Genomic DNA, 9,703 nt, shown 5'->3' with positions numbered 1-9,703 from the left:
CAGCAATTTGTCAATAACCCAACACCTACACGGGGAGACCTGTTAACGTGGCCAACATGACGCGAAAGACTGTAGTAAATACATACATAACCAGTGGCGGTGCGGTGTCCCTGGATAGCGTCTCTGCCAAAATTGCATCTTTTTTCGCCAAGAATTTAATCAAGTGGTACCCGTGTTGTTGTTGTTTATAATAATACTATATACTCTAAGGCCTGGTGTCTTATCCCACTCGGCGAATGGTTATTACACAGTACATTAATATTGAACGTTATTAGACAAGTTGCGTAAACAAACACATACACACACACACACGCACACGATCGATACCACGCGGCAACACTTGTCGAACAGCAACTAAATATATTCCCTAATTTCCTATACTCTTAAAAACACGGAAGGTTGCGAGACTTGGAGCCTAGAAACGACCGTCCGAGGAGGCACAGGCAGCCTTGCCCGTGCCTACAGTTTCTGTCCGCCAGGTCGGGAACCTCGTATATCTTGTCGAATACACCAATTGCGGAGGGCGCCGGGAGGAAGGCCGTCACCGAGGAGACCGATAGGCAGGAGAAAAGCTGCAAAAACAAAAAGAGTGACAGAAGAAAGTGGGGAACATTTCTATTTTTTTTTTTAAGTGAGGAAGGATGGAGCACTGGATTGTGTGTGTGTGTGTGTGCGTGTGTGTGTGTACGCTAGCTATCCTGTTGACCACTAATTTATGTAAGCCTTCCTGACCATCTGACGCATTTACCTGCCAGCACACAGTCCTCTCTCTCTGGACAGTTCCGGCTCGCTCAACAGGAACATTTGCAGTTTTACTCGCGACACGGTTGCACGACTAAGTTTTTCTACACTTGTTATAAAATAAAATTGTTTTGCGCGCTGTGTTACCTTACACCAGTTTGCATTACCTTAAACTCTCAATTATTTTGTTGATTTCACTCTCTTCACCCTAACTTTTATCCCAATCAAATAAAAGTGCAATGCTTTCTCACATTTCCTCACCCGCCACTCTCCATGATGAAATATTTCCACAACCAATAATAAAATAAGAGAAATCTATATTATACCTAACGCGTATTTCCTCACTGAAACTGATGGGAATCATAAATACTGACACGCAGTCCGCCACCTCCATCACTCGTTGTTTAAAAAAATACACATGTAAAAGCTTTTCGTCCGTAACTGATTGACGCAACGCAACACTGTAACCTATTCCTTGTTATATATTTTATCCATTGTTGACTTAAAGTACGAAGACCAAGTGCCCAGAGAACGTCCTTGTCCACTAACTCTTGCCCCTGCAATTAACAGACGTTGGGAGTCAAAATCATTCTCTTTTATCAAAACCACAGCCACAAAACACGATCGTATACCCAAATGCTTTCTCTCCCTCTCTCTCCACTTCCCTCTAGTAAACTAGTTCATCTGCTTCGTCTCACCTTTCTTTCCTTTCCTCTTCATTCTCAAAAGCAATAATACTTTTCACACAAAGCGTAAGCTTCCCAATCTAACTTAAGCGCAAATTTAATTACAAACGGCTAGAAAAATGTTGGATTTCTTTCTTTCCAGTTATATTCCTGCACCTGTCTTACCACTGCCGGGCACACAGGAGGCACCACACCCACCTACCTGCCTGCCTGCACCACCTATCCCACACCCCCACCGGAGGCTGGCTATTACCACACCTGTTAAGAAAAATCCTAGACACTCGAGGAAAGCTTAGATAATTGAGGAAGACCAGAGAGAAGGAGAAGTTGGGAACGAGATTTTCTTTATATTCAGAAATCGGCAAGTACAATATTTATATCACTTGTTTCTGCATACGTAACGCTAAAGGCGAGACAAGACAGGATCGCCATATGCACTTTGGTCTTCCGTGCCATGCCAGCATAATGCAATAATATAAAGTAGGTTAGAGAGAGAGAGAGAGAGAGAGAGAGAGAGAGAGAGAGAGAGAGAGAGAGAGAGAGAGAGAGAGAGAGAAATTACCATTCATGTCCTGCCAACAACGATGTGACGTAAACTAATAATAATTTTCTTCATAACTTACTCATAGTTTTCTCTCGATCTTCCAGCGTTCCAATTAAACTGAACGATTTATCTGCCAAAAAAGGAAAACATCAGACGCAAATTTATGCTCTAACTCACTACCGGGCTTAACTCTCGGAAGGGCAAAAATATTCTGATTACGAAGCGGCATTAAAACCTAATTTCTTGCCTTCTAAGTTCCCTGCCTGCCTTCCTTCCGCTATAAAAAAGACAGTAAAGGAAATGTCGGTAATGGTGAGCGACGAAGATGCCAACACTCTGAAGGCTGCATGGCCATATAAAAATAGCTTTGCATTTCACAGCCAAATCTATATGGATCTTTATTGGAACTTTATCTCCTCTTGTGACAGAATGATCGGCAGAATTCAATCCATATAATTAAGTGCCTCGCGTCGGATCTCGTCACACTGAAAGCAGCAGGAAATTGTCGATAATAAAAGAACGAATTGAATATTTACTACTACTACTCTCTCTCTCTCTCTCTCTCTCTCTCTCTCTCTCTCTCTCTCTCTCTCTCTCTCTCTCTCTCTCTCTCTCTCTCTCTCTCTCTCTCTCTCTCTCTCTCTCTCTCTTTCACATCATTACCACACATGCATTTATACTCTCCTCTGCAAACAGAGTCCTAGATTACTTTTATTTCATGCCTCATTTTTTTTCCCTCTAATGTTATATAGTTCGTGCAGAGAAATTCAGCGAAATCAAGAGGCTTAGTAAAAGGATCTAAAGAGGTATGTATGTTGGTGTTTGAAATCTCTCGTAATCTCTTTCTGATACTGATGGAATGTGCGTGTGTGTGCGTGTGTGTCAACAAAAATAATCACAAATAACTCATGATAAACACGCAAGGAAATCTCAAATACTCACTACTCACTACCGAACTCAACCCAAACGGAAAAAGAAAAAAAAAAAGTAAGATTGATAAGGAAGGGAAAAAAACACAGTCCGTTTATGCGTTCTAAATATACATCCGTTAGGGAAGCTATCTACAAGGCCATCTTAATCCGTCTGTATACATTTCCTAAACCTCAACTTCCTCACCTTCGAGCCAGCAACCCACGCACTCCATCAAACACCCACGCCCACACCCACGCACGCACGCACACACACTCCACACACACACTCCTTCCTCTTTCTGCCTTACGTCTATAAAACCGATTGCGAAACACCAAGAAAAACCATCAACATGAACGAAAAGAGTGGAAGGGAACATAGAGGCAGTTTCCCTTCCTATAAATACATTTCACCTCGATACAAGTGCCAAGGGCCAGACGTACGTATACAAGTGAGTGGAAATATTGATGTTTTAGTGCAAGAGGCGAGGAGGGTCACCAAGTAGGGCAGCAGAAGGCACGCGTGACGGGTTTTGGTGGTGGTGGTGGTGGTGGGGCAAGAGGTGACGCTGCAGTGCTAACGAGGCGTCACGCAAGCGGGAGGGAAATGTTAGTCTGATATGTATTGCTGAATGTTGTTAGGGAGGTAATGGCTTGAACGTATTTTTTTCTTACGTCCTTCGGTTCATTCCAAAATTGCATGATACGCTTTCACTTATGGCAAGGACACATGACCGAGCAGTCACCGACATAAAATAGCAAATGCATCGGGTTCAAGTTGAATTATGAATCCACGTGATTATTTTTTTTTTCTCCGGTGTAAATATTATTAAAACCACAGATACACAAATAACACTCACTCATGCTGATATTTTACGCCATAAAACTGAGCTGCATGAGTCAGGAATGAGTTGGCGGCAGCGGGTTCAGTGCCTAGAAAAATGTGACTGGTTCCAAGCAACTTCCGCCGCCCACTTGCCGCCCACTCGCCGCCCACCTACACAATCACACACAGATATTCACAACCCCATGACTGCACCTCACTTCACGTTAAGCTGATGTGTGTATATTGCTAACATTAAAGGAATCTACAGTGCTTCCCTGGCTCTCCACTAAACATGAATGAGATGCACCAGGGCTCTCCCTCCTCCCTGACAGCCGACGGACATCTGACAACCAGTCTTTTATCAAGCGGATATTAAACGATATATTTACAGGATATTACACAGGAGCGGGGACGGCTGGGAAAAAGGGAAGACTTACTATACATTACAATAAGATGAAGATATTGAAAAGTATGAGGGGAGAAAATCATGAAGAAGTCTTCGGTAAGTTATGGAACAAAAAAGATGAAAATCCAAGCTGATATTTAATCCCTGCAGTTCGAATAGACAGTGGATTTCTCTCTATGATAATTTTAATGCATTACTTTACAAATGGTCCGCTATTCCTTCTATATAGTTAAACACGAAGGTTTATCAAATGCACAGGATTTTAAGACAAGACGCTGCCAACTCAGAACTTGCAAAACAAACAGGAAGGGAAGGGTTTGTAGAGCAGACAATGGCCACACCACCACCACCACCACCACCACCACCACCTTTGTTGTTCTGATGCAACACACACACACACACACACACACGGTGACTCAAATAAAGGAATATGTAAAACGTCTGTCGATCTTTTCCCCTCTCTATACAGACAGACACAAAGTTCTGATTTTATTATTTGTTTATATTCATCTGGAAGACATGAAAAGAAGAGTCATTCTGATTTAAAAGCCCTAATCTTTCATCTTAAGCCCCTTTAATCCTCTCTCTCTCTCTCTCTCTCTCTCTCTCTCTCTCTCTCTCTCTCTCTCTCTCTCTCTCTCTCTCTCTGTGTGTGTGTGTGTGTGTGTGTGTGTGTGTGTGTGTTGATGCAAGGTTGTGTTCAATTTATTTTCGTTTGGCGTAAACCCTTCAACGCTGGTGTGCAGAGCGAGACTGATGGCAGCCGGGGCACAGCATGACGGCGTGACAGCCTCCTGGCGGGGCGCGGCGGGCGGCATGACGGGGTGCAGGTGAGGACAGAGAGGGAAGAGGAGCGTCATTCACCCTTACTTTATGGCGCACGTGTCTCGCTCGCTCCCTCTTTCTCTAATGCACGCACAAACACGCGCGCGCGCGCACACACACACAGATTATGACAAAGTGACATCTTTAATCAATGTCACATTTCGATGAGGTTGAAAAATTTAATATCTGGTGTCACAGATTTCCGATGTGGGAGTAAAATTTGGGTTGTCGTTTAGTATTAATAACTTCAAATATACGATGTCAGGTCCAATTAAATGTACCAGTGGAGAACATGTGCTTCTGTTGTCCGTTCATGGCACTCCCTTCCCCAGGACTCGATGCTTCCACGAGTATACAAATTTTCCCCCTTGGGCTCGAGACTGGTGAGGATGACTAATGCTCTGAGTCAACTCCGCGGAAACACCAGTCACTACCCACCACCATGACTCTTCTCCCCCGTGAAGAACTGACATGTTTGAAAAATCCCCCTCACTGTGAAACTATTATCGAAAAACCATTAGTTGTGATGCACGGCCTTCACCCTCTTCAAGGTCTCCCCGGCAACAGAAAGCGGGTGAAAAACGCACTCAGAACTCCACGCTCTCACGCGAAACCTGAAACCGTTCCCACTATTTCCTTCCCAAGTGATGACACCAATATATTTGCCGCCGTCCCCGTCAGATAAGGCGCGGCTGGGCACGTGCGCTACACTACCACTGCCACCGCGACCCTACACAGCCTGCTCGTGGCGCGTGAGGAAGGTAACACTGTAAATCTAAACCGCTGTAAAGGGATATTTTGCTAATACAATACTTCTCAACTCTCGTTCTCTCGCTCTCTCTGATTCAGTAATATGAATGTGAAACGATTAACTGCAATAATAATAACTGTACGTAGAAGACATATGTGTACGCCTTTACGAGAGAGAGAGGGGGGAGGCAGGGTGTGAGATGCTCTGGTGAGAGAAATGCAAACGGCAGGAATTTTTACGAGAATGTTAGGATGGGGCATTTAATTTAATGGGTTGTTTCTCCCTCCCTCTCTCTCTCTCTCTCTCTCTCTCTCTCTCTAACAAACATGTAACAAAAATCCTTTTAGCTACAAGCACAGCGACACGATCACATTTCACTAACAAGTATAGCTGGACTGTGTGTGTGTGTGTGTGTGTGTGTGTGTGTGTGTGTGTGTGTGTGTGTGCGCGTGCGTGCGTGCGTGCGTGCGTGCGTGTGTGTGTGCGCGCGCGCGATAAAATCAGGTTATTCGCTCATAATATCGCACAATATAAACAGCTAATACCTGGAGTTCCCACCCCTGCATAAGTCAATTAATTAAGTCGGCAATGCATCGATTAAGGTCGCTTAGGATTATTACATGACGCTAATACACACCAATAAACGTTAAATCACTTCAGTATACCGTCCTGAAAGTCAACAGCATGTGGCACGGTGCATTAGCAGGAAGTGACACTGTGGTCTTGAATTGTTACTGCATCGTGGGTAGCATTAACAGTGTAACGGTAGGAACCATATGGCTGGATGTCTGGCAGCGTTTCGTAACTTACTGACTCCTAATGTGCAGATGAATAGAACAAGACAAAGCAAGCAGAGTTATAAGGAAGCTTTAAAAGACGAGGCAAATTCACAGATGAGGATGATGGGTAGAAATTGGTAGGTACGTTTCATATTGAGACTGTCACCTGTAGGCCTGGTGGCTTCTTGCAGCTTGTCTTATTTTTCTTTCGTTCTTGTGTTAAGGGAGGAACAAGGAAGTTATAAGAAAGGAAAGCAGAGAGAGAGAGAGAGAGAGAGAGAGAGAGAGAGAGAGAGAGAGAGAGAGAGAGAGAGAGAGAGAGAGAGAGAGCTGGCAAGAGAAACAGAAAAAAGGGCGGAATAGAGACGTAAATGATGAAAGAAAAAATAAAATAAAAGCAGAATAAAATAGAGGAAAAATAAAGGGTTCAGTGTCTTGTTCAATGAGGTTTGTCGGGTGTTTGGAAAGGGAATCTTGTTACATTAAATTATTCAGGCATTAGACCATTATCGTGTTGGCTTGACGCAAGAGCCCCTGTTGGTGCACCAGCCACTTGAAAATACGAGAAGTTCGTGTTAATTAATTTACATATTCATAAACGTAACATGTAGTGACGGCTTATAAACCTGACCTCATCAACCACCGGACGCTCTCGCTCTCTCTCCCTCTCTCTCGCTCGCTGGCTCTCTAGCTCTCTCTGGTCAGTCGACAGAACATCCTCTGCCGCATCGTATAGATTCACAAGCTTTCACCTGCATTGCCGCAAGTCAGGGCTTCCTTTCCTCCTCTTGGCCTTTAACCACTTCCTCCTCCTCCTCCTCCTCCCCCCCTCTCTCCACCTCTCCTGATCTTCCTCACTTCCATCGTCATTTAACTTCCTCCCATTTTTAACTTTTTTCTATTTAATCTCTCCCTTAACTTTCCTCATCCTCTTCTGGTTTCATGTTCTTGACCCCTCTTCCCCTCCTCCTCTGATCCCCATCTTCCCAAAACTCAGTCACTTGCGTTTCCCTTCCTTTCAACTTTCTCCTCCCAATTCCCGTCTTCCCTTATCCCTACCTTGCACGTTGTTGGTTCACCATGGCGGCCTTGCTACTGATGTCCTGGCTGGCGTGGCGTCCCATCAGTTTCTCCTCAACACGCAAGATAAGGAACCTCATTCACACAGCAGTGAGTGCCGTGGACTGGTTGCTCTCACTTCACTACTGTCCTCTATGGTAGTGGTTTATCAAGGGGGCGTTTAGTGTAGGTGCATCACTTGGAATAAATAACTGACCCGAATCCGTTTGTTATTTTGATTTTATACTTATCAGTGGCTTGGTTCATTGAGTGAATTTGGTATTCGTCACTTTTGATGCAATTGTAATCGTCTCTTCATTAATCATGTTCCATTTATTTTCTGTCAGAGCCATCGCGTTACGTCACCATGTCACAGTCGCTTCGGAACTTGGATTACTGGTGTCTGGACAGGAATTTCTTCATACTCGTATACTGCGAGTCAGCGTGTTAATATGTTGCTGCGTCATCCAGCCAGGCACTTCGACGTTATCTAAATTGGTATGTAAAGCTATTTCGCATTGCTTAGATTTGCACTAATGGATTTCCGACTCACTTGGGCCTACGTGGCGGTTCGCTTCAGCATAACGCGGGTGTGGTGAAGGGTCGCCAGAGGACCAGACGCCGCCGCCTGCCCGCCATGCCCCGGCCTGCCCTGCCCTGTCCGGATATAGACCTAAACGGAAGTGCTCTGTGGTGGCCCTTGCTTCCCTTCAGGCCTCCTTCCTTCGCTCTTCCTCTTGCCCTTCTCTCCATCCGTAAAATTGCTCCTCCTCCTTTTCTCTCCTCGTCCTCTCCCTTCTTCCCCCTTCTTTTTCCCCTGCTCCCCCCCCCCGCCAGGCCATGCTATAAATATTACCCCGGTCCTACTAAGCCTCGCTGTGCCGGAAGGATAAATTAAGGTTGGTGTATGCCAAAAATTAATATAAAATGTTGAAAACCAATACTTTCAAATTCTGAAGCATTTAAAATAACCAGAAGGACGTCTTAAAAAAAAAAAAAGTATAATTATCTAATTGTGTAAGTGTTGAGAAATTTACTGAATTACCGAATCATTTCATTAAAAAAGAATTGTACTTGGTAACGATTTATTTCACTGCGAAGTCTAGCACTGAGCAGCGAGGTGTAAAGGCAGGAAAAAGATGGATGAAAGAGAGAAAAGAAAGGAAAGACAATAAAACAGGAAAGAAGGAGGGGAGCAAAATGAGTTGAACTGCCAAGAGAAACAAAAAAACAAATAGAGGAAACAAAAGGTGAGTGAAGGAGGAAGACGAAGAGGGAGAGAAATAAAATAACCGGAGAGAAAAAGGAAGGACAAAGTGACAAAAACAGCAACGGAGAAAGGGAAGGAAAAGTGGGTCAAATGAAGGAGGAGAAAAGATGGGGCACACGTAGGGATGAAAAATAGTAAGACAATGGCGCCGGGAGGAGAGGAAACGCAAGGAAACGGGAAAGAGAGAGAGATGCGGGAACCTTGGAGAACGTAGGACGAAAATACAACAAGAGACGGACGTGTAAGAGAAAGTAAAAAAAAAGAGAGAGAGAGAGAGAGAGAGAGAGAGAGAGAGAGAGAGAGAGAGAGAGAGAGAGAGAGAGAGAGAGAGAGAGAGAGAGGAAAGGTTAAATGTGAGAGGAACAGCCTGAACATCAGCTGGCTACAGACAACACGTGCACTAGACACAATGGCACCAAACTCCTCTTCCTCCTCCCCTTCCTCCTCCTCCTCTATCATGGCCTGGTTAAATCCTTCCTCATTACCATAGCCCACTTTCCCTACGTAAAACAACAACTAGCACCAGCAGCAGCAGCCGACGGAGGTGCTGCTAGGGAAGAGGTGAGAGAGTTTAAAAGAAAAGAGGAGACGGGTAGAGAGTTATAGCCAAGTGGATGGATGGGATATGAACGTTCGGTGGATGGATGATGACAGGATCGAAGAAGGTGGAGGAGGAGGTGAGGGTGGAGGAGCGACTGAGTGGCTGGCTGGCTGGCTGGAGCGGGCGAGCGGTGGTGCTAGTTTAATGGGACAAAAATTCAAAGCATGCTGAGCTAACTTTAGGAGAGTGGGGTGTTTATTAAAAGCCACTAACAAGGCCACTTATTTGTGTGGGGGAATATTACTAGAGAGTGAGAGAGAAGTGAATGGGGGCATTATACAGAGCGGGGAGGAAAGCGGCGGGTGGC

The 9,703-nt window shown here is 44.7% G+C and overlaps 1 protein-coding gene and 1 long non-coding RNA gene across 3 annotated transcripts in view; both read right to left on the bottom strand.

Moving 5' to 3' along the window:
* Positions 1 to 9,703, bottom strand: part of LOC135114024 (trichohyalin-like) — a 188,426-nt gene that overhangs the window by 96,799 nt on the left and 81,924 nt on the right. The gene's annotated exons all lie outside the window — the stretch shown is intronic.
* The window catches only part of LOC135114026 (uncharacterized), a 16,400-nt gene continuing 6,887 nt past the window's right edge, over positions 191 to 9,703 (bottom strand). For both annotated transcript variants that reach the window (XR_010275181.1, XR_010275180.1), the window contains exon 3: positions 191 to 572. This is a non-coding gene — a long non-coding RNA (uncharacterized LOC135114026). The remainder of the gene's footprint in view (positions 573 to 9,703) is intronic.

Source organism: Scylla paramamosain, chromosome 27, assembly GCF_035594125.1.
Source record: "Scylla paramamosain isolate STU-SP2022 chromosome 27, ASM3559412v1, whole genome shotgun sequence".
NCBI classification, from domain to species: domain Eukaryota; kingdom Metazoa; phylum Arthropoda; class Malacostraca; order Decapoda; family Portunidae; genus Scylla; species Scylla paramamosain.
This window is presented reverse-complemented; position numbering and strand designations above follow the sequence as displayed.